This window comes from Podarcis liolepis (assembly GCF_965112155.1).
Source record: "Podarcis liolepis genome assembly, chromosome: 2".
NCBI classification, from domain to species: domain Eukaryota; kingdom Metazoa; phylum Chordata; class Lepidosauria; order Squamata; family Lacertidae; genus Podarcis; species Podarcis liolepis.
This window is the reverse complement of record NC_139555.1, coordinates 11329424-11352530: the sequence shown is the minus strand read 5'-3', so window position 1 is coordinate 11352530 and position 23107 is coordinate 11329424. Positions and strand designations below refer to the sequence as shown.

The 23107-nt window shown below is 47.7% G+C and overlaps 1 protein-coding gene and 1 long non-coding RNA gene across 2 annotated transcripts in view; one reads left to right on the top strand and one right to left on the bottom strand.

The window, feature by feature from the left end:
- The window catches only part of LOC310700400 (unconventional myosin-Ia-like), a 60095-nt gene extending 49680 nt beyond the window's left edge, over positions 1–10415 (bottom strand). Inside the window, exon 1 of the mRNA XM_083489917.1 lies at positions 10209–10415. The gene's annotated coding sequence lies outside the window, so the exon portion shown is untranslated. The remainder of the gene's footprint in view (positions 1–10208) is intronic.
- The window catches only part of LOC310700740, a 135583-nt gene that overhangs the window by 38642 nt on the left and 73834 nt on the right, over positions 1–23107 (top strand). The window lies entirely within an intron of this gene.

The window sequence follows — 23107 nt, the reverse complement described above, 5'->3', positions numbered from 1 at the left end:
CACAGGTTGCAGACCCCTGGGTTAGGAGCTATGATTCTGAGCTATGAATCAGGAAACCCCTGGTTCAAACCTTGCTGCTTCTTTCTTTCTTTCTTTCTTTCTTTCTTTCTTTCTTTCTTTCTTTCTTTCTTTCTTTCTTTCTTTCTTCTCCACTCCCCCTCCAACTCAACTTTAATTGGGCAACCTGAATTTGCTGTTATGGGATTGAATCCCACCTGAAGATTGCAAAAGTCTGGAAATGGTGTGTGTATGTGTGTGCATGGGAAGGAGAAAAAGAAGGCGGAGATTTTCAGTGTGGAAATGGTGCCTGGGAATAGGGTTAAAGAGCCTCTCTTTTCCTGTCCCAGTCTTCCACTTAAACCTGCAATCTCAGCAGTTGCATTGTACTAACAAAAAAACAACAATCCCACAATGGATTGCATGCCCTCCAACATTTCTCCGATGAAAATAGGGACGTCCCATCCCATAAAAATAATTTTAGTATTTAGACACCACCCATCTGATTGGGTTGCCCCAGCCATTCTGGGTGGCTTCCAACATATATAAAAACATAATAAAACATTAAACATTCAAAGAAAAATTTCATATACTGGGTTGCCTTCAGGCAGCTTGGGGGTCAGAAAACTCCATAAAGGTAAAGGTAAAGGGACCCCTGACCCTTAGGTCTAGTTGTGGCCAACTCTGGGCTTGCGGCGCTCATCTCGCTTTACTGGCTGAGGAAGCAGGCATACAGCTTCTGGGTCATGTGGCCAGCATGACTAAGCCGCTTCTTCTTCATGACCAGAGCAGCACACGAAAATGCCGTTTACCTTCCCGCCGGAGCGGTACCTATTTATCTACTTGCACTTTGACGTGCTTTTGAACTGCTAGGTTGGCAGGAACAGGGACCGAGCAATGGGAGCTCACCCCGTCGCTGGGATTCGAACCGCCGACCTTCTGATCGGCAAGTCCTAGGTTCTGTGGTTTAACCCAGTGCCACCTGCGTCCCTTAGATAACTCCATAACCTGCAACATTTATTCAATGAAAATAGGGACATCCTAAGGGAAAGCGGGACATTTCTGGGATCAAATCAGAAACTGGGTCACCTTCTGTAAATCCGGGACTGTCCCTGGGGGAAAAAGGACACTAGGAACGTTTGTATTGCAGAGCCACACATAAAGTCTTAGCAGTGCTGTGCTTCTGCTAGTCATGTGTCTGGCTGAGGGTGAAGCTGGGAAGCCAGCGAAGACTCTTTCCTGGCACTGGCCAACAATCCCTTAGCAAAGCATTCTGTTGTTGTCTGAGTTACTAAATTGCTGTTTGCCCCCAGAGTAGACTCAGCAAGAAAACTCAATGAAGCTGCATCAGCAGCACTGATCGAGGAGTTCCTGTGAGCGGCACGATCGTTAGCCTGACTATAAAAGAACTTTATGGCCGGGAAGGAGTTGAACAGCCTGGATACTGTACTTTCTCCTTTGTATCTCCCAGGTGAGAGCAGAAGGCCCAACTGCGATAGCAACTCAACCTAACGTAGTTGGGTAAATAAACAGAGGTATATGGCCAGTGGTTAGTTTTCAGTCCATTTATGCAGTGGCGTAGTGTGGGTTGTCAGCACCCGGGGCAAGGCAAGTAATTTGCGCCCCCTAACCCATGGATTTGCGCCCGCTAACCCTAACCCCCAGATGTTGCGCCCGGTGCGGCCGGGCCCCCCTGCACCCCCCATGCTACGCCACTGCATTTATGGGGAGCCAAACTCGGAACAGAAGCTGGGATAGATGCATTGAGAGCCAGAGCTCTTGGGTTGTCCAGGTGTACTTGATTCTCGCCTTAACAGTTATTGTGATGCAATGGTTAGGCTACTTTGTCTTGAGGGTCTCTCTTCTGCTTTTCTTGTTTATTGTGGGCTGCCATGGTTTCTTATGGCTGCCACATGGGAGGAGTTTAACTGTTCCCTTTGGCTATGTAGCTACTGACCAGAGAAACTGTAAGCTCACACTAGGGAGAAGCTGGGAGTTTATCTGAAGTCCTCATGAGAAGAGACCTGCCGGATCAGGCCAGAAGCCCATCTAGTCCAGCATCCTGTCCTCCTCACAGTGACCAACCACATGGCCATCAGAAGCTCCAAGGCCAGACCCAAGTGCAACAGCATCCGATTTATATATTAGCTATGAATCAAGGGCGGTCGGATGAAGGGGTTTATACTTCCAATAAGATTTGTTTTGTTTACCAGATTTATATCCCCTTTTCCCACGAGAACTTCCCCAATACACACAAGTAATAATATAGGATGGTAGCCAACACTGGTCATACGGATCCCATTGATTTCAGTATGTACACTCTAAGTATGGCAAATATTGACTATTACCCATTGTTTCTTGTAAGACCACAGGGATTCAAACCCAGGCCTCCCTTGTCTAAGTAAAATACACCAACCCAAGGCTAGGGAACGTTTGGCCCTTCAGATGTTGTTGGACTACAGTCCCCATCATGCCTGACCACTGGCTGTGCTGGGGCTAATGGGAGTCCAATAACATCTGGAGGGACAGAGGTTCCCCAGCCCTGCTTTGTTCGAAGGAAAATAATATACATAACAACGATTCAGGAGCGGCAAATGTGGTGCTCTCCAGCTCCAGATGTTGTTGGGGTGGTGGTTTCCAATTCTGATTGAAGCTGGTTTGGAAGAAAACACATCAGAATGTAGAACTTCATAAAAAGTATGACAGAGCAGCTGTGGCTTGCAGTTTATGATGTGTGGACACACCACTTCTCAAACCAGCGGTGGGAACACGCCACATGCAGGGTCAATGGGAATGTGTGCACACCCCAAATGTGCTCATTGCTAACTGTTTGGGGAGTGGGTAAGAGGGACACTGGGTGATGGAACAGAGTATCCTGGAGAAGATGGAACACTAAACAGTGCTGCAACATTTTGTTGCAGATCCCACTTGTTAACATTTACAGTGGTACCTTGGGTTAAGAACTTAATTCGTTCTGGAGGTCTGTTCTTTACCTGAAACTGTTCTTAACCTGAGGTACCACTTTAGCTCATGGGGCCTCCCACTGCCGCCGCACCACCACCGCGCGATTTCTGTTCTCATCCTGAAGCAAAGTTCTTAACCTGAGGTACTATTTCTGGGTTAGCAGAGTCTGTAACCTGAAGCATCTGTAACCAGAGGTACCACTGTATTAATTTTTAAACTATTCTTTTGATAACGAGGGACTCAAATACACTGAAACAATGTCGCATTTGTAGGAAGTTCCACAAAAATCTATCTTGACATTTGTATTTCTGCTTCACAAAGGCTACTTTGGATGAGAAGAGAACTACTTTCCTCACAAACGGTCGCATTTAAATGAAAAAGAGCTTCAGGAGGGCACACTTCTGATCAATGGGGGAGGAGGAGGGATTGTTTGTGTCAGTGTGTGCTGCTCATGTTGTTTGCCCCCAAGTATTCCTGTTAGCTGTTTCATTCAGCCTATTTATAACATATCATCTAAGGGTGAAAACCAGAACTTCCTCCGGCAACTTGTCCCAATTCCCAGGTATTCTTATGGGTAGGAAATCTTGTCTTCCTTTAATTTAAGCCCATCTTTGCTTTACCCTCAGTGCTGACAGAAAACAATTAGTGGTTGTGCTTCAGACTGCAGCAGTTTATACTATTGGAAAAGTTAACTCCTTTCCCAGATGGTGGAACATTATCGGTCCCTTCTGAATTTTCCAGCGGCTTTTGCATTCCAAACAATTACTCCGCTTGGTTGTCCTCCTCTGAACCCATCTGATATATCTTGAATGGTAGTATCAAAAAGTACATCCAGGATTATTCTGTTTTTCTTTTCTTTTTTTTTACTCACAGAGCTTAATTCGTGATATGAGAGGTGGCATGGGAGAAGAAGAATGCCTATTGAGGAGGAGTGGTTTATTAATTTATTTAGCTGTACAAAGTACCATATTTTTCGGTGTATAAGACGACGCCCCCATGTTTAAGACGCCCCCTATTTTGGGGGACTCCAAATTAAGAAAACACCCCTCAGAAAACACCCCTCAGCATGACCTGTGTATAAGAGCCCCAATTTTAAACCTAATTTTTTGGTTTAAAAAAAACAACCCTAGTCTTATACACTGAAAAATGCGGTATGTATGTTGGTTTTGACCTTAAGAGCTGGTTTTCACTTGGGAAAGAGTGGGCCAAGGGGGAAAAGCACGGGTCAAGCAGAAAACCAGTTGGACCCATGCTTTCCAAGCATGAGACAAGTGCAAGTGTGGACAAGCCCTGAATCAGACCACTGATCTCCCATGAAGCCCAGTTTACAACTAAAAAGTGCTCTGGAGTATCTGAAGCAGGGATCTTCCCCAGCCTGAGATCCATTTAGCTGGAGATTTCAGGGACTGAACCTGGGACTTTCAGCATGAAAGCATGCTGATCTCTGCCCCCTTCCATCAACCTCAGCAGAAGGAAGCATGCGCATAATGGAAAATGCATGAGTCAAGAACGGCACAAGGGCACTGCGAGACAAGCTGTGTGTAAATGACACAGGGTACCACTTCACAAAACCCCTAGGTGGAAAGCAGCTCTGTGCAAGATGTAACATGCAACCCACCTGCTGATCATCACACATGAAAACTGCATAGGCGTGTTCGTGCTATGTACATTCAATGTGAAGTCACAGGCAATCATGGCAGCAAACTTTGCCCATGCACGATACATGAACCTCTACTCTAGTAACTTCTACACTACAGTGCTTTCCCTCTGAGAATGGGGCATAGTATTTAAATGTGCCTAATAAATTAGTAATTGCTCTGAAGCACCATAATCTTGGCTACACTAACTCTATTTGGATTTGCACCAAATCTTGCATCTGTATATAATAGTTCCCTATTGTTAAGGCCCCCCGTCATTAAGATCAGGAGATCAGTAGAACATCAGCTTCTTTTAAAAAAAATAAAATTAAACACCACCAACATTTATTGCACTTTATAAAACAGCCAACCTTCACCTTTGATTTATAAGGCTGACCGTGGACTCTGCACCACCACCATAAAATCTCAATATCCTTATCAGTCCTGCTTGAATAAAGTTCATATCTGAAGCGAGCAGTTTTATGTTCACTCTGTTGGTATACTGTATTAAGGTTGGTTCAAAAGAGGATACGAATGATGACTTGGGTGATAAGGTAGCCATCTGTACCCAATTTGCAACTGAAACGCTTGCACCTTTGCAAGTTATGTTATGCTACGGTTTATCTGGCTCAAAGGACCCCCAAAGCAGGAAACACAAACACAACAGAAAGACACAATAAAAATGGAATAAATACAGTAAATGGGAAGTTAAACAATGTAAAATAGCAAAATCACAAAATACACTGTTTTTGTCTTGATGAGCTGCTTCTGTGCTCTCACCACCATCGCAGACAGAGTTCCAGCACTGCACTTGGAAGGCAGGTTAACTCACATCCCCACCAATCTCTCACTTAGGAGCAAGCCCATCCGCAGCCAATAGCCTAGAGGATACCCCTTGCCTTTGTCACACCCTTGGTCACTCCTTTGGGGTTCCCCTACCAAGGCTAGCCTGCCAGCAGCAACCAACCACCAATGGCAGCACCCAAATAAATAGGCTTTTCTCCTTGGAAACCAGCTACAGCTGCGGCCACATTCTTTCCTCTTCACACTCTTTCCTGCTCCCACTGGCTGCTGTTCTCCAGATGCAGCAATAGCCATGGTACTGCTATCTGCCTCCTCTCACTGCACCAAACCTTTAAAAGCTGAAGATACTTATGAACCAACCCGGACCCTGTGACCACAACCTGAGGCCCTTCTTTTGGTGCCTCCGCCACAATAGGTCCAGAGGGTGGCAACATGGGTATGGGCCTCTTTTGTGGTGGCTCCTCATTTGTGGAATGCACTTGCCCCAAGTAGGTTTGCTTCGCAGCTTCATCACATATGTTTAGGTGCCAGGCGAAAACAGTTCTCTTCAACCAGGCGTTTGACTGATTAACATCCTATGGCCTTTTAAATGTGTCTGTGGGAGGGGATGTTATTGTTTTGTTTTTGTTCTATTATGTATTTTGTGGTTTCATTTTGTGTTTTTATGTTGTGAGTCACCCTGTGATCTTCAGATGAAGGGTGGTATACAAATTAAAGTAGTAGTAGTAGTAGTAGTAGTAGTAGTAGTAATATAAGGCATGAGTTGGTGCAACTTTATAGGCATGCCACAGTACACATGCAGAGGTAAAGCTAAAAAAGGTAAAAGGCGACTATGAGGTGTGGTGCTCATCTCGCTTCAGGCCAAGGGAGCCGAAATTTGTCCACAGACAGCTTTTCAGGTCATGTGGCCAGCATGACTAAACCGCTTCTGGCGCAACGGAGCAACCGGACACTGTGACAGAAGCCAGAGCTGTTCCTTCCTGCAACAGCGGTACCTATTTATCTACTTGCACTTTCAAACTGCTAGGTTGGCAGAAGCTGGGACAAAGCAATGGAACACATGCAGAACCCTCACCTACCTCCACGAAACCCAGGAAGCAGGCAGCCATGACATACTGCCATGAATCAGGCAGGATTACATATGAAGTTGCATTATACTAGGCATGTCCAACAGGCAGACTGCGATCTACTGGTAGATCATGGGGTGTTACTGGGAGATCCTAGCAGACTTCTGGCCCCTCAGTGATCTCCTTCCAAACAAGTCTTTATATATATAAAAATAATACTCTGGCTTCCTAAAAAAAAAGCTCAATAAAGCTCAACAATTCAGATTACTGCCAGCTTCAGCTTTCTTCTACTGCGAGTAGATTGCAGTCTATCGGGAGTTGGACGTCCCTGCATTATATCAAGTCAGATCGTTGCCTCCGTCTAGTTCAGTGGGGTCTACTTGTGAGGTGGAAGACGTGTACCCTCCAGATGTTGCTGGACCCCCAACTCCCAACATCCCTGACCTTTGGCCACTCTGGCTGAGGGCTGATGGGACCTGGAGTCCAACAACAGCTGGAAGACCGCAGGTTCCCCATCCCTGGTTTACTCTGACTCATGACTGTACTCTAGGTTTCCCAGGTGGTAAGCTTTCCCCACCCCTTGTACTTCGCACCGTGTGCTACGGTGCCTCCCACACCTTTCCCAGTCCTACCATATGAGATCCCTTAAGGGGAGATGTCATGAGGACCTCGTGCATGCACAGCACATGCTCTACCACTGAACTATGATCTCTTCAGCTCCTAGCCAAGTTTGTGTCAAATGTCTTCTGCCTGGGCCCAGGGCCAATCCTACCGTTAGTCAGAATGACGAGAGTGCCACGGATGGCATATTCTGGGAGGCGGTGGCGCCCCTCAGCTCTTCCTCCTGTGCTCATTTTCCTGTCTTCAAGGGTGAGATTTTGAGTGGTCTGGAACGGGGAGGTGGCAAAAGCCTTTCGTCTAGCCCCAGGTTAGGTCAGAACCAAGGGAAAGGTGTGGGATTTCTTTAGAGCAAGGATGGAGGACGAGGTATTGCTAGACTTCATCTCCTGTCAACCCCTTGCCAGCATGGGCAGGAGTGATGTGAGTTGAAATGCAGGAAGGGGCACTGAGAATCTCTGACAGGCCAGGGTGCTCACACTCTTAGCAACACACAGTCACAGTGATCTCCAAGAGTCACAGAAGCCAAGTGCATGTTTAGCAGGTTGCAGACAATGGGTGCCAGGGGCATCTAAATATTTGACAAGGGACTGGGGTGGGGGCAGGGAGAAGGATTTCCTGCTCGAAGAAATGGAGTGACTGATGGGAAGTCAACAAAGATAAACATTCATTCATTGGTGGGTGAATTTACCCCTGGTACTATTTTAACAAGTCATTTGCCTCCAGACGGTTGGTATCACCTTTCCCCTGTGGTGGTTTCCGTTCACAAATACAGTATCACCACTGTGCCAAATTGGCAGGGTTGGGGAAATAAATTTAATTGAGTTTGCATCTATAGGTGAACCTACCTAATTTGCATTTACTGAAGCAATATGTGAACTCAAACGCAGCCACACTTCAAAATTTGCACTTCTCCAAATTTTGCAGCGTAGTTCTCCAGCCAAGAAATGCACACACCAGGGTAAACTGTGCATATATTAGAGAAAGGAACATACAACAATGAATTACATTGGGGGAATGGTTTTGCAAAAATGTGTATATTGTGCAAAAAAAATTCACACTAGGAGAAACGCACTCTAAAATGCTGATGAATTTTCATAAGGACTTTAGAAAGAGTTCAAACTGATGTGGAAATGTGGAGAAAGGAACCTAAGATCGGAAAAGTGAGAAATCAAGGAAAACTGGATTTGACATCTTTGCCCATTCCTACAAATTGGAGATAGTATTGCTGTTATTGGGCCCCTAATTTGTAGAATGCTTTGCTTCATCTTTTTAAGCCTGCGTGAGGAGGCAAATTAGTTACTTGCAAAAATCTCCCCCCTGCAACTGAGTTAGCTTCCAGAGAACCTGTTTATTGAGCATTCATCCTGATTTGTTTACAGGGAGATTAGAGGACCTTGGCTATTTAATGAGCATTTATTCTAATCTGTTTGCAGGGAGGTTAGGCAACATTGTGTCAAGCAATGTTTTCCTGTGCGTTTTACTGTCACTTTCCTTATTGCAAAAAGCCCAACCTTCTAGGGCAACAATTAGCTTTAATTGTACAACCTGATTTGGCTGGTTTATGACTGAATCTCACCCAAATCAAGGATCTGGAAACACCCTGAGTCCAGGGCAAAGGACTCCTAAAAAACAATTCAGATTTCTTCCCTCCCTTCACTGGGTTACAACTGATCTTCCAACAGCATAGGTGCGAAAACGCTACTTTCTGTGTTCAGCTGGCAGCATCTAGGGCTAGAGTATAAGGTTTGCCAGCACTCAGCCCCAGAATCCCTTTTCAGTGCCAAAGCTGATTCCAGGAGTATGTGAATAAGTCTTGCACATTCTCCAATAGGCAAAGTTCCAGGGATATTGCTGCTTCAGTTTAAGGTTGGGGAGGGATGTTATGAGAGAGCGCTAGAGATTTCTGGCATTTTTGTAATATTTGCCTCACGTACAAGTATACAAGCAGAACACATGTGGAGACAAACATTATGAGAAGGTATGTCTTAAAGCCATAAAGTCATCCAGCAGCCATAAAAATAAAAAAAAGTGTCTCTGGGAACATGCCGAGTGCTTTTACCATGCCCCCCCCATGCAACTGCAGCTTGTAAAGGTAAAGGTGAAGGGACCCTGACCATTAGGTCCAGTCGTGACTGACTCTGGGGTTGCGGCGCTCATCTCGCTTTACAGGCCGAGGGAGCCGGCGTACAGCTTCCGGGTCATGTGGCTAGCATGACTAAGCCGCTTCTGGCAAAACAGAGCAGCGCCGTTTACCTTTCCGCCAGAGTGGTACCTATTTATCTACTTGCACTTTGACGTGCTTTTGAACTTGTAGGTTGGCAGGAGCAGGGACCGAGCAACGGGAGCTCACCCCGTCGTGGGGATTCGAACCGCCAGACTTCTGATCAGCAAGTCCTAGGCTCTGTGGTTTAACCCACAGCGCCACCCGCGTCCCACATAAAATGTGTCTCTGGGAACATGCAGAGTGCTTTTACCATGCCCCCCCATGCAACTGCGGTCTGTACCTATGCAATACAAATTAAAGAGCAGAGTTTCGGGCAAGCTTGAACCTCAAACCCCCTCTTTGGGGTAAATGAAACCCAGTCCAGTTCTAAGAGCTGCCCTGTGTGTCCCCCCACCCCCAACATATACCTTTCTGCGTTCTCCACCTCCTTTCTTCCTCTGCCAACTCTTGTTTTGTTTTTCTTTGAAACTTCCGTGTGTGCAAACAAAGAAGAAAATGTCTTTGTCTTGGCAATGCCTCCCAAGAAGCACTGGAGATTGGGTAAAGGGTGGGGATTAGAATAAGTTTTTCGGCACATTTCCTCTCCAAATCAGGAACAAGACAGACTTTACAGGGGGATTTCCTACAGACAGAAGCTGCCTCCCTGAAGGGGAGAGGGCTGCTTTTTGTAATAACACAGAGAGGATGCCTGCCCAGAAAACAAACAATGCTTCAAGGATGTAGATTTCCTATTTAACCAGCCGGGGGCGGGGGGGGGGGGAGAGAGAGGTATCAGGCCCTGGTGTGCAAAGCCCTGGGAAAGCCGCGGAGTCTCCTACTTTGCAAGCAAGAATGAAGTTGGCCGGGAGGGATCCATGCACTGTGAAGAAAATGTCAAGGCAGGTTCCTACTCACCCCCTGAACAGGGAGACGTCCCACAGCTCTGCAGTCGCACACCCAAGCCTTTTCTCCAACGTAGCCCAGGGTTAGAACAAAAAGAGCAAGGAGGTTGATCCAACTCAGCAGGAGCTGTCCATGGTTTGTCTCTTCTGCGCCGTCCTGCTTGCCGCTCAGCAGTTTCTGACTGCCACACCTACTTCCTCCCCGCACTGCCTGCCACCAAAGGATCTCCTCCTCCTCTTCTCAGATCACAGGGCTGCAAAGTCAACAGGGTTAATCATTATGTTGCTAGCAAAGTGCCCATCAATTTGATGGATGGAAGGAGGGTGTGTGTGTGTGTGTGTGTGTGTGTGTGTGTAGCAAGGCTCTCCTGCATATTTCAAAAGCCTGTCCACTCTGTGCCTATAGAGCAGTGCTTCCCAAACTTTGGTTCTCCAGCTGTTTTTGAACTACAATTCCCATCATCTCTGACCACTGGTCCTGCTAGCTTGGGATGATGGGAGTTGTATTCCAAAAACAGCTGGAGACCCAAGTTTGGGAAACACTTCTATAGGGACACAGTGGACACTCATCCCACCAAGGCCTCTGTCACACTACCTAGTGTGAGTGACTGAGAGCAGGTTTGGGCCTTAACACGGTTCTGAGTGCTTTACTTCTCCCCGCAGTGGAGAATGGCAGTCACTCATTTACAGTGGTTCCTCGGGTTAAGTACTTAATTCGTTCTGGAGGTCCGTTCTTAACCTGAAACTGTTCTTAACCTGAAGCACCACTTTAGCTAATGGGGCCTCCTGCTGCTGCCGCGCTGCTGGAGCACGATTTCTGTTCTCATCCTGAAGCAAAGTTCTTAACCCGAAGCACTATTTCTGGATTAGCGGAGTCTGTAACCTGAAGCGTATGTAACCCGAGGTACCACTGTATATGAAAAGAAATGAAAAGGTGCACTTGGAGATGCCATATAGTGGGGCTATGGCCCTCCACAGGCTCTCCATCCCTGATCTAGAGCAGTGTTCCCCAACCTTGGGCCTCCAGCTGTTTTTGGACTACAATTCCCATCATCCTAGACCACTGGTCTTGCTAGCAAGGGATGATGGGAGTTGTAGTCCAAAAACAGCTGGAGGCCCAAGGTTGGGGAACACTGATCTAGAGGACAGATGACCGACTGGTGACCCTTGAGCTAAGTCATAATGTTGTCCATCTTTTGCTAGTTCCACCACATTGTAAAAAAAAGCAAAAAAAAAAAAGCTGCTTTTTATTAACGCGCAGTGTCACTTGAGAGGAAAATAAGTAATGAATTGCTGCACATATTAAATATATGTTTTGTAGTATTCCCAGTTTTGCACACAGAGAGAAGGACCTGCTTGAGTTGATCTTTTAGGAATTTCAGCATCCTCCATAAGAAATGTTCTCCATAGTAATGAATCCAGGCCCGGGCCTCCTCATGAGGCAGGGTGAGGCACCCACCTCGCTTCTGGTAAGAATTCTCCAGAAGCTGCCACTGCTGCCAGGACTTTGTGGGTGCTGCTGTGCAACGCAGGCACCAGCAGTGGGGTGGCAATGAGGAGGAGGCATGTTCCTGCATCACCTCAAGCGGCGCAACGGGGCGCACCACCCCTGAGTGAATCAGCTACTGCTAGTTCAGGGTGGTCCAACATGCAGCCCGCAGGCCACAAGTGGCCCTCAACGCTTTATTTGGTGGCCCTCAACAACGATGTCCATACCCACTGTGATAGGAATTTTGAGGTCTTAGATATATGTTAAATGTTCATAAGTGTACCAACCAAGGACATAGATAGATCAGCACAGAAAGACCGACCTGGAACCATTTTTGATTCCTCAACTGACCAAATGTTTTCTCTGCAAGGTCAAAGGAAAATAGAAAAGCCTCCCCATTGTCTTTTCCTTCACAAATCCTGTCTTAAGGGCATATTTAAGATAGAATAGGGTGTGAGCCTTTGACCTGGCTCAGGAACTAAGTATTTATCATTACAAAAGACTGGCCAGGCTCCCCAGGCAGTCCAATCAAGTGACCATTAAACAGGTAACCCGGCAGACAGGAGGTAAACAAAGCACTCAGATTTCTGCTGTAGACCACCCTTTCTGTGATGTAGGTATGATGTATCTGAGTCTTGGACTCTAGGGAGAGAATTTAAAATGTCTATATAAGGGCAGGCACACTTTTGTTCTGGGTTCCTCCTCCCTCCTGCGTGTGGTGAGTGAGAACCCTGTTGCCACAGATCAATAAAGATCAGGTTTACCGGCTGCTTTGCTTCTCAATGTTCTCTGGTTGGCCTCTGTTATTTTCTCCTACCAATAGGGAGCCTACGTAAGGACACTATATGGGCTCTTAGATACCCCATAAGGGAAAAGGGCAGATTTTTGTTTACAACACCCACCTCCACACAGTACCCCCCACAATCCCATCCCAGCTAGGTCCGGATTTTGCAAGCTCCGCAGCAGGCAGCAATCAGGGGCTTCAGGGCCACATGGCAGCACACAGGGCCCCCATAGGCAGAGCCACCATATGTCATCAGCACAGACTGCCATGCAAGAGAAGAGAGATTGACAGGGGGAGGGGTGACCTGGCTTGGGGGGGGAGGCTGAGGTAAAAAGTGAAGGGGAAAGAGAGCATGACCTATAAATATTGTTATGTACTGAAGTTCTCACCCTGGGCCAGCAGGGGGATACTATAGATAGTTTTCACTCAGGTGCACACATGCAAATAAGGGATTGGATAGTTACAGAAAGTTGTTACAGTTGCGTTGTACTGGAGCTCTATATAAGCAGGCTGGCTGAACCCTTCAGTTCAGTTCTGTTCTGGCCTGTGAATAAAAAAGAGCTGTTTGAAGAATCGCTGTGTCGTCTGATATGTTCACCCACAACTTAATAAATATAACTGTGTATAAATAGGGGCGAAGGCTGCAGTTAGAGAGAAAAAAAGGAATGAGTGACCCAAGAGTTGTGGAGGGAAAAACAAGTGAAGCGGGAAATGCTGAGGTAAAAAGCCAAGGGGAGGAATGGGCTAAAAACAAGGGGGACTGCACCTGAGGGGAAATGGTGTGAGGGGCAGGCTGAGGTAAAGAAAAGTGTTTGAGCGCAAGAGTGTAAAAATGGGAGATACTGTGAGCTGCGCCCCTCACTGATGCTGTATCACATCCTCCTTGAGCCACTTAAGGTCAAATTTATGAATTTTCTAAAACAATATGAGAACCGAAACATATCCGTCCTTTTAAATTCACACTCATCCAAACTGTGTAACCAGTTTTGTGTAAACATCCAATGTTTACACAAATGCATATATTAGGAGGAAATGTAATCTCAAATGCATATATCAGTGAAGATAACGTACAGAAGTGCAATATATGCGGGGGAATTTCTTGCAAAATGAGAAACAGAGAGAAGGGAAATGGGCAGATCCTGCCATCCCTAAGTGGGAGTGTGTTGGATGCCGAGTGTGTACACAGCCATGGTGTGTGTCTGGGCCTTGCCAGAGTCTTGTGACACCTAAAAAGCTAACAAATTGATGGCAGTATGAGCTTTGTTGAACTGGTGTCCATCAGATGCACAACATTGGCAGAGCTGCTGGTATAATACGCATATGACAGGCCCTGCAGGGGTGGAGATTATAAACAGAAATCCTACAAGGTCTGAGGAAAAGAAATGCAGAAAGGACGAACACTGACAGTGACCCTTCTTAACTGGCACCCTTCACAAAGCAGGGCAGGTGGTAACACAAAGTTTCCTGGCTTTGTAGCAATGAAGAGAGGGGTAGCCATGTGACAAATCTCTCTCAGCAAACGCAACAAAAGAGTTTTGGGGCACCATCAAGTCTTTAAGACATTACCTTGGCATTGGCCAGCTAATTAACACACATGTGGAGAGAAGGAAGGAGAAACCAGCCCAAGGTATTTTGCTGCCTGAGGTAAAGAACAAGATGGCGCCTCCCCCCACCTCCCAGTTACAAAAGCTGTCTAACTGAATCTTTTGTTGGAGTTTACCATCTGCTGTATTATGTATCTTAGATTCAATAGGGTGGTTGTTTTTAAAAGGTTCTAAACTCTTTGTGTGGAAACTCACTAACCTATTTAGCACTAACCTATTTTGTATTTAACTTGCCTTTCTGTTGTAACCTGCATGAATCTAAATAAAACTAAATAAATAAATCTGAAGGCGGCACTGTCAATGGGACAGCTTCTGGCACCTGAGGGCAGCCACCTAGCTTAGGCTGCGCGTTCCCGCCCTGCAAGCTCTGTCTACTCATTGTCCCTCAGCATCTACCGCCTGAGGCAGTTGCGTCACTTTGCCACGTGGCAGAGCCAGCCCTGGCAGGTCTGTCACATGCATCATCAATGTCCATTCAGTGGTGTTATAATTAGGCCTCGTTCTCTCTGACATACCGTATTTTTCGCCCTATAGGACGCACTTTTTACCCTCCAAAAATGAGGGGGAAATGTGTGTGCGTCCTATGGTGCAAATGCAGCTCTGCGCCACCTTCCAGATCCCGGCGCGAAGCCGCGTGGGGCTCCGGAGGGTGGCGCGGAGCTGCCTGCACTCCAGGGCTTCTTGCAGCTCCGCTCCACCCTCCGGATCCCGGCGCGAAGCCGCGCGGGGCTCCGGAGGGTGGCGCGGAGCTGCCTGTGCTCCAAGGCTTCCTGCAGCTCCGCGCCACCCTCCGGATCCCGGCGCGAAGCCGCGTGGGGCTCCGGAGGGTGGCGCGGAGCTGCCTGCGCTCCAGGGCTTCCTGCAGCTCCACGCCACCCCCCGGATCCCGGCACGAAGCCACGCGGTGCTCCGGAGGGTAACGCGGAGCTGCCTGCATTCCAAAGCCTGGTGCGCACTGAAGAGCGCCCCCGGGCTTCGCGCACCTCTCTGCAAGCCTGAGGAGACCGGCGCGGCTCCCTAGGCTTGCAGATAGCAGGCTGTTCTGGGGGCTGGGGTCGGGGGAAGCTCGGGCTTCCCCCGCGCCTGCCCTGTGCCTGGGGAGGGGGGGAATTTCTTTATCCCCCCCCCAAAAAAATTAGGTGCGTCCTATGGGGCGGTGCATCCTATGGGGTGAAAAATACGGTACTTTATGAAGTACATTTTCCCACCCAAAATTGTGGGAACTGCAGTTGGTTAACATGCTGGGAACTGGAGCTGTGTGAGGGGGGAAACGACAGTTCCCATGATTCTTTGGGGGTGGGAATGTGCTTTATGAGGTAAAATTGATTAGATGCAAAGACAGATTTCAAGATGACATTGCTGGATGGGGGACTACCACTATTCATCCCCACGGCTATAAATGATCTTTGGCATCTTCTCTTATCTAAATTCTGAAACAATGGTTTAAGCTCCTCAGCGACATTTGAATCCCCGCCACCTTTTGGAAAAGTATCAAATGAAGGGAAATATATCTAGAATATACATGATCTTAATGGGAATTAAGGCAAAAAGAGATGGATGACTTTTCTCAGTGGGAGAAGAAATGAAGTGTTAAATTAGATGATAAGTGTTAGAATTTTGTTTTGAGAGAATGGCTGCTGTTTTCAACTTGTGTAAGTACAAGAGACGCATGTTTTAAACTAATTGCCAGATGGAGCACTGCCCCTTGGCAACAGAAAAGAATTACTCATCAAGGCTAAGGCTCCCGGTGGGGAAAATGTAGTTTTAAAAGTACGTATTTACACTTCAATTTTATCTGATTTGTGTGTTGTGTGTTTTTTAATTATGCCACTTAACAGAATTAAAAACAGAAAAAAGTTAAAAGAGAAGTAACAATCATCATAAAAAAAAATGAACAGTTTAAGTCAGCAGCAGCTTGAAATCAAATTGGAACCAACAATTTTAAAAGCCAGGAACAATAAGTGAGAAATACTCAAGAGCCAAAGGCTTGCTGAAGCAAGATGTCTTTTCAATGAATGTCAAAACGCTTAAATGGATGTTAAAAATTCTCAGTGGCAAGAGGAGGGGATTCCATAGTATTGGTGCCACCACTGAAAAGGCCTCAGCATTTGATCCTGCCCATCTGATATCCTGTAAGGGCAGGAGCACCTCAGTTGCTGATCTTAACTACTGACATGCTTATATGGGAGTAGACATAAGGTTGGATTACCCTAAAATGTCATTTTTCTGGCATGATATATTAAATGTAATTACTACAACAACTACTTACATATTGCATTTGAAGAAGAGGATGACAGCCAGTGCCACTTAAAGTAGATCTTCTGTACTGAAATAAATGGATTTAAGTCCATGGATTTCAATGAATCTACAACTTAATGATATACCACCCAGAGGCTATTCTGAGTGGGACTATAAGAAAATCACTATAAATTACTTTTAGAACTACTGATGGCTCCTAGGACATTTACTGCATAGATACGGAAAGACTCAATAGTTCCCACTGTTTCTGCAGTCAAAAAATATATGGGACCTGGAATTACAAGAACTGTTCACACAAGGAAATAAAGTGTAAAAATTCACCAGAGTAATAAACACGATTTTATTTTAGAATGCTCATCACTACACCATGTTTATTTTCTTTTGGAAAAATCATGATCATGAGTATGCATCAAAGTATGGGGGCAGAAAACAGAAACATTTGATACAACACAATTTATGTCAGACTTTTCATTAGTTTTGTAATACCTTTGGAGTGACAATGCATAGTTGGTCAACTTTCCGAAACTATTATTTATAAAACCCTCTGATAAAATAAAATACTAGGGGGCAGTATTCGACTAAATACAGCGGTACCTTGGTTCTCAAACTTAATCTGTTCCGGAAGTCGGTTCCAAAACCAAAGCGGTCCAAAACCAAGGTGCGCTTTCCCATAGAAAGTAATGCAAAATAGATTAATCCATTCCAGACTTTTAAAAACAACCCCTAAAACAGCAACTTAACATGAATTTTACTATCTAATGAGACCATTGATCCATAAAAATGAAAGCAATAAACAGTGTACTGCAGTCACACAATCAATCAATCAATCAGTAGCTAAACTGAGTTCCACACAGTCACAAAAACAAAACAAAAAGAGCCACAAAAACGCAAAATACTGTACTCTGATAATTAATTTCCTCCCCCATTCGCAAGCAGTGCTGTTTATTATAAAACAATGTCTAAGCCTGAAGATTTTTTCAAAGTTATATTCAAAGAATGACACATGCACACATCCACCAAAGACAGGAAAATGTTTGACTGAAAACATGACATAACATTATATATTTGGCTACCAACGCAAACTGAACTTTTATAGATATGAGCTAGCTTTTGACACAGAAGAATCCACAGACTTCCGTAAACAAAGAACCAGGAAATAGCGGCAAATGACACAGAGGAATAGGCAGAACTTCACTCTGTGGACTTAACAGACCTGTGGGGAGAGTCATGCACTTTAAATGTGCTTAGTTTAGAGTAGTTTTAAAAAGGCCTGCCATTAGGCAGCAAGTGTCAGGCTGCTGATCTGGGGTTGTCATGAAAGGGTAGCAAATTCTTATCTATTTAATTGATCGTCAACCATTGCCTATATAAAAACAGCTAACATCAATAAAGGTAAAGGAACCCCTAGCCATTAGGTCCGGTTGTGACCGACTCTGGGGTTGCGGCGCTAATCTCTCTTTATTGGCTGAGGGAGCCAGCGTACAGCTTCCGGGTCATGTGGCCAGCATGACTAAGCCGCTTCTGGCGAACCAGAGTAGCGCACGGAAACACCGTTTACCTTCCCGCCAGAGTGGTACCTATTTATCTCCTTGCACTTCGACGTGCTTTTGAACTGCTAGGTTGGCAGGAGCTGGGACTGAGCAACGGGAGCTCACCCTGTCATGGGGATTCGAACCGCTGACCTTCTGATCGGCAAGTCCTAGGCTCTGTGGTTTAACCCACAGCGCCACCTGCGTCCCCAACATCTATAATGGGAATGCTTTGAGGAAAATAGCAGGGGCAGAATGCAGACGACGGGATGGCGGAAAGAGAGAAAACAGTCCCCGCTGTCAGCATGTACAACCAGCAAGAAACCTCTGCTCCTCCAGATGTAGTTGGACTCCAACTCCCATCAGCCCCCAGCCAACATGCCTATGGCCAATAGCCCAGCGAATGTGGAGGGCACACAGACTCCCTGCATAAACCAGTTGTTGGCTATCCACAGTGAAATACATCTAAACATAACTGAACAGCTAAAAGTATGGGCTGGCTTTCTGGAGTCCAGGCTCTGAACTGTGGCAACACCTTCTCTTCCTCTGTCGATTGGAACAGAAAACATGAGCTCCTCTGCTGCAGCCAGTCACCCCTTGCCTCCAGTATTTCAGTAGTGAGTTGAGACTCACGAGCCAAACACTTACATACATATTTGTACTTCACTCTTCAAAAAGAAAAAGAAAATAAACTTTGCCAGTAGAACTAAGCTTATGCAGCTCTGTGCAACCCTCAATTCTTAGGAATCTGTGTTCCAAAGTATAAAAGGTACCTTTCTATATAGAAATCCTTGATCCACAAAAGAAATAATATTTTGACTGTATTGTGGTTTTATTGCCACCTAGTGGTCAAAAGGTCAGAAGGCAGCTTGATTTTGCTAGACTGGTTGTGAACTCAGAGCAAATCAAAACCTTCCTGCTTTGCCTTTTAGCTTCATCATTGTACAGTGGTACCTCGGGTTAAGAACTTAATTCGTTCCGGAGGTCCGCACTTAACCTGAAACTGTTCTTAACCTGAAGCACCACTTTAGCTAATGGGGCCTCCCGCTGCCACCGTGCCGCCGGAGCACGTTTTCTGTTCTCATCCTGAAGCAAAGTTCTTAACCCGAGGTACTATTTCTGGGTTAGCGGAGTCTGTAACCTGAAGCGTATGTAACCTGAAGCGTATGTAACCCGAGGTACCACTGTATAGCTTCTCCCATACGCTGAGGATGCTTCTAACTGATTTTAATATTGCATTTCTACATTGTTGTAATTTGCAGAAGGACTTTATGGTGAATACTGCTCTTTAGCAAGGGCAAAATGGCCAGAACAGCCCCTGACACATCAGCTGTAACTTTAAAAATTTCTGCTTGGGCTTGCTTTTCCCTCCTCCCTCCCCATTCCTTTTTCCTCATGTGCCATGTCTTTTTAGATCGTGAACTCGAGGATAGTGATTGTCGTAGAACTCAATTTTGTATGCTGCTCTGAGAGCCCTTTAAGCTAAAGAGGGGGTGGGGTGGGATAATTAATTCTGTAAATGAACAATACACATACTTGTACATTCTAAAATTTCCCCCAGCTCCAAAGAATAAGGGCAGCAGATCCACATGCTTTAAATGTGTGTCGACTGTGCATTTAATGTATGGTGTGTGTTAAGTCGTGGGTTGACATAGCAGCCGGCACAGCGATTTCTTCAAGTAGCTCTTTATTATGGTAAGCTGGAATAGAACTGACTGCAACAGCTCAGCCGGCCTGTATTTATAGGCAGCCGGCTGTCAACATTGTAACCACAACAGCCCAGAGTTCCCGCCTAAAATAACTGCCGCGGACCTGAGTGAAAACTATCTACAGACCTGAGTGAAAACTATATACAGTATCCCCCTGTTGGCCCAGGGTGAAACTACACTACATAACACCCCTCCCCACCGAGATAAGGCGTTAGTTACAATCGTAATGGTTCCATTAAGCACAAAAGCATATCGGTTACATTTCCCATACTTAGACCAACAGTGATACCTGTCCAACAACATAGTCCTTTAAATAAGTTGGGCGCTTGGAAACTCTGCCAGACCGCCGGGGACTGGTAGCCAAGTCCAGAGGGCCACACAGTTCTCGCTGAGGCTGTGGTGCGACCCTAGGTGGCGTTGGAACCAACTCCCCTGGATCCGCTGCTGTGGTTGGAGCCTCCGCAAGTGGAGTGGTCTGAGTCTGTTCTGCAACGGCTTGGTTCGGCTCCACGCTGGCAGTTTGCGAGGGAGGTGTAGGTGGGGCCTCGCCATCTGTACGTGTCTCTTCTGGAGCCGCAAGCGCAGTTGGGGGCACCTCGGTAGTGTCCAAGTCCCCAACCCTGCGCCTAAGCTGGTCTATGTGCCGTCGCCACAAGCGTCCGTCTTCGAGTGCCACCTGGTACGAGCGAGGTCCAGTGACTCCCACTACTGTGGCTGGCACCCAAGGGATGTCCCCCACATAGTTCCGGGCAAAGACCTGGTTTCCTGGGACAAATGACCGTGGTGCGTTGGCACAGCCTGGGGGTTCAGCCACGGCAAAGTCTGGGTGTAGTCGGTCGAGCGGTGACCTGAGGCGGCGGCCCATAAGCAGTTCAGCAGGACTCCTCCCTGTGGCCGCATGAGGGGTGATGTGTTGCACGAACAAGTATTCGGCGACCCGCTCATGCCAGTCTCCCCGGTCCAGGCGCGCCAGTGCCTCTTTTGTCGAGCGCACCATTCTTTCCGCTTGCCCGTTGCTGGATGGATGAAAGGGTGCCGTTAGGGCATGGCGGATGCCCAGTCCCAAAAGATACCGCTCAAACGTGCCTGACGTGAACTGCGGTCCGTTGTCAGAGACAAGGACATCAGGACACCCATGCGTTGCAAACAGGCCTCGCAGCACCCGGATGACAGCTTCGGTAGTGGTGGAGGGCATCAGGGCGACCTCCAGCCATTTGGAATAGGCGTCCACCACTACCATAAAGGTCCGGCCGTGAAAGGGGCCAGCCAGATCGATGTGCACCCTCGACCAGGGTGTCTTTGGCGTCTCCCAGGTGTGTCCCTTAGCTGCCGGTGGTGCAGGCCTCGACTCCTGGCACGCTTGACAGGCGGACACCCAGGCAGTGATGGCATCGTCCATATTAGGCCACCAGACGTAACACCGAGCCAACGCCTTCATTTTGACAATTCCCGGGTGGCCAACGTGCAGAGCCTCCAGGACGCGCTGACGGAGTCCCTGGGGAATCACGACGCGGTCTCCCCACAGCAGGCAGCCACGATGAGCTGAGAGTTCATGTTGTCTGGTTGCGAAGGGCTGGAACTCCGATGCAAAAGGCCCTTGTGGCCACCCCCTCCACACCCAGTTGAGCACCCGGCTGATGGTGCGATCCTGGGCAGATGCGGAGGCCACAGTGGCAGCCGATACAGGCGCTGCCGGAAGATCCTCAATCAGAAGGAGCGATGAAGCTGGAGCCGGGTCTTCCACAAATGCTGGAAGAGGGCAACGGCTGAGGGCGTCGGCATGGCCCATCGATTTCCCCGGGCGATGGATGAGCCGGTAGTGGTAGGCAGCCAGGAAAACAGTCCATCGCAGCATGCGTGGTGAGAGGACCGGTGGAGTTGGACGATCACCGGCGAGGAGGCCCAGGAGTGGCTTGTGGTCAGTGATGAGGTCAAAAGTCCTGCCATAGAGGTATTCATGGAACCTCTTCACTCCAGCCACAAGTGCCAATGCCTCCTTGTCGAGCTGGCTGTAATTCCGTTCCGTCGGAGATAGTGTCCTGGAAAAGTAGGCGAGCGGTGCTTCTCTTCCATCTGGAAAACGGTGACTAAGGACAGCACCGATGCCAAAAGGTGAGGCGTCGCAGGCAAGGACCAGCGGCCTGGATTCACTGTACTGTACCAGCACACTGTCTGAAGAAAGGAGAGCCTTGACCGCGTTGAAGGCCGCCGTCTCCCGATGACCCCAGGCCCAAGGCGTCTTAGTGCTAAGGAGTCGGTGAAGAGGCTCAGCCACTGTGGCTTTGTGGGGCAGGAACATGTTATAAAAGTTCAGCAGCCCCAGGAATGCCTGCAACTCCGTTTTGTTCTTTGGGGTGGGGGCCTGCTGGATAGCGCGGATCTTGGATGTGGTTGGATGAAGACCGGAGGCATCGATAAGATAGCCCAGGAACTCTACCTGTGGAACGGCGATCTGGCACTTCTCCCTCTTTACCTTGAGCCCGGCCTCCTGGAACCTGGTCAGCACGGCACGGAGGCGCTCGAACAGCTGCTGGTGTGAGTCTGCAGACACCAAGACGTCATCAAAATATGGTACCACGCCCGGAAGCCCTTGCAGGAGACGCTCCATAAGGCTTTGGAAGATGCCAGGAGCCACACTCACCCCGAACTGCAACCGGCGGCAACGGAATGCCCCCCGGTGGGTGACGATCGTCTGGGCTTCAGCAGTGGCATCATCGACTGGCAGTTGTTGATAGGCTTGGGCAAGGTCCAGCTTAGCGAAGACCTTACCCTCACCCAGGGAATGCAGCAGGTGTTGGACAACAGGAACCGGATAAGCGTGCTGCTGAAGTGCCTTGTTGATCGTGCACTTGTAGTCGGCGCAGATTCTCACCGACCCATCTGGCTTGACAGGCGTGACGATGGGGGTTTCCCACTTTGCGTGGTCAACCGGCTCCAAAACTCCTTGGGCGATCAGTTTGTCCAGTTGTTCGTCCACCTTAGCCTTGAGAGCAAAGGGAACCCGGCGTGGCTTTAGCTTGATGGGGGCGACTTGTGGATCAAGGCTAAAGGAGATGGGCGTACCTGTATATTGGCCCAAGGTGCCGTCAAAAACCTCGGCAAAGTCTTTGACCAGACCCTCAGTCTCTGCGTTAGAGATGCAGTTGATGCCGGTGACTTCCAGGCCGAGGGCATCAAACCAGTCTAGCCCTAGGAGGCTTGGCCGCTGACCTTCGACCACCACCAACCGGAGCAGGCCCGAAAAATCCTTGAAAGCGATCCGGAACCGGCCAACGCCTACCACGGGAATGTCGTTTCCCTGGTAGTCTCTCAGGTGTACGCGGTGAGAGTCGAGTTGCCTTTTGGACACTCTGGGTACCAGTCTTTTGATGGTGTTCCATGAAACGATGGACAGGGCAGACCCGGTGTCGATCTCCATGTCACATGGAGCTCCTTCAATGAGCACCGTGACGTTCAGCTTGCGTCGCGTAGGCGAGTCGGTTTGGCCAATCGTGGTTCCAGACGGGCAGCGGCAGTTGGTGAGAGCGAAACAACTTTC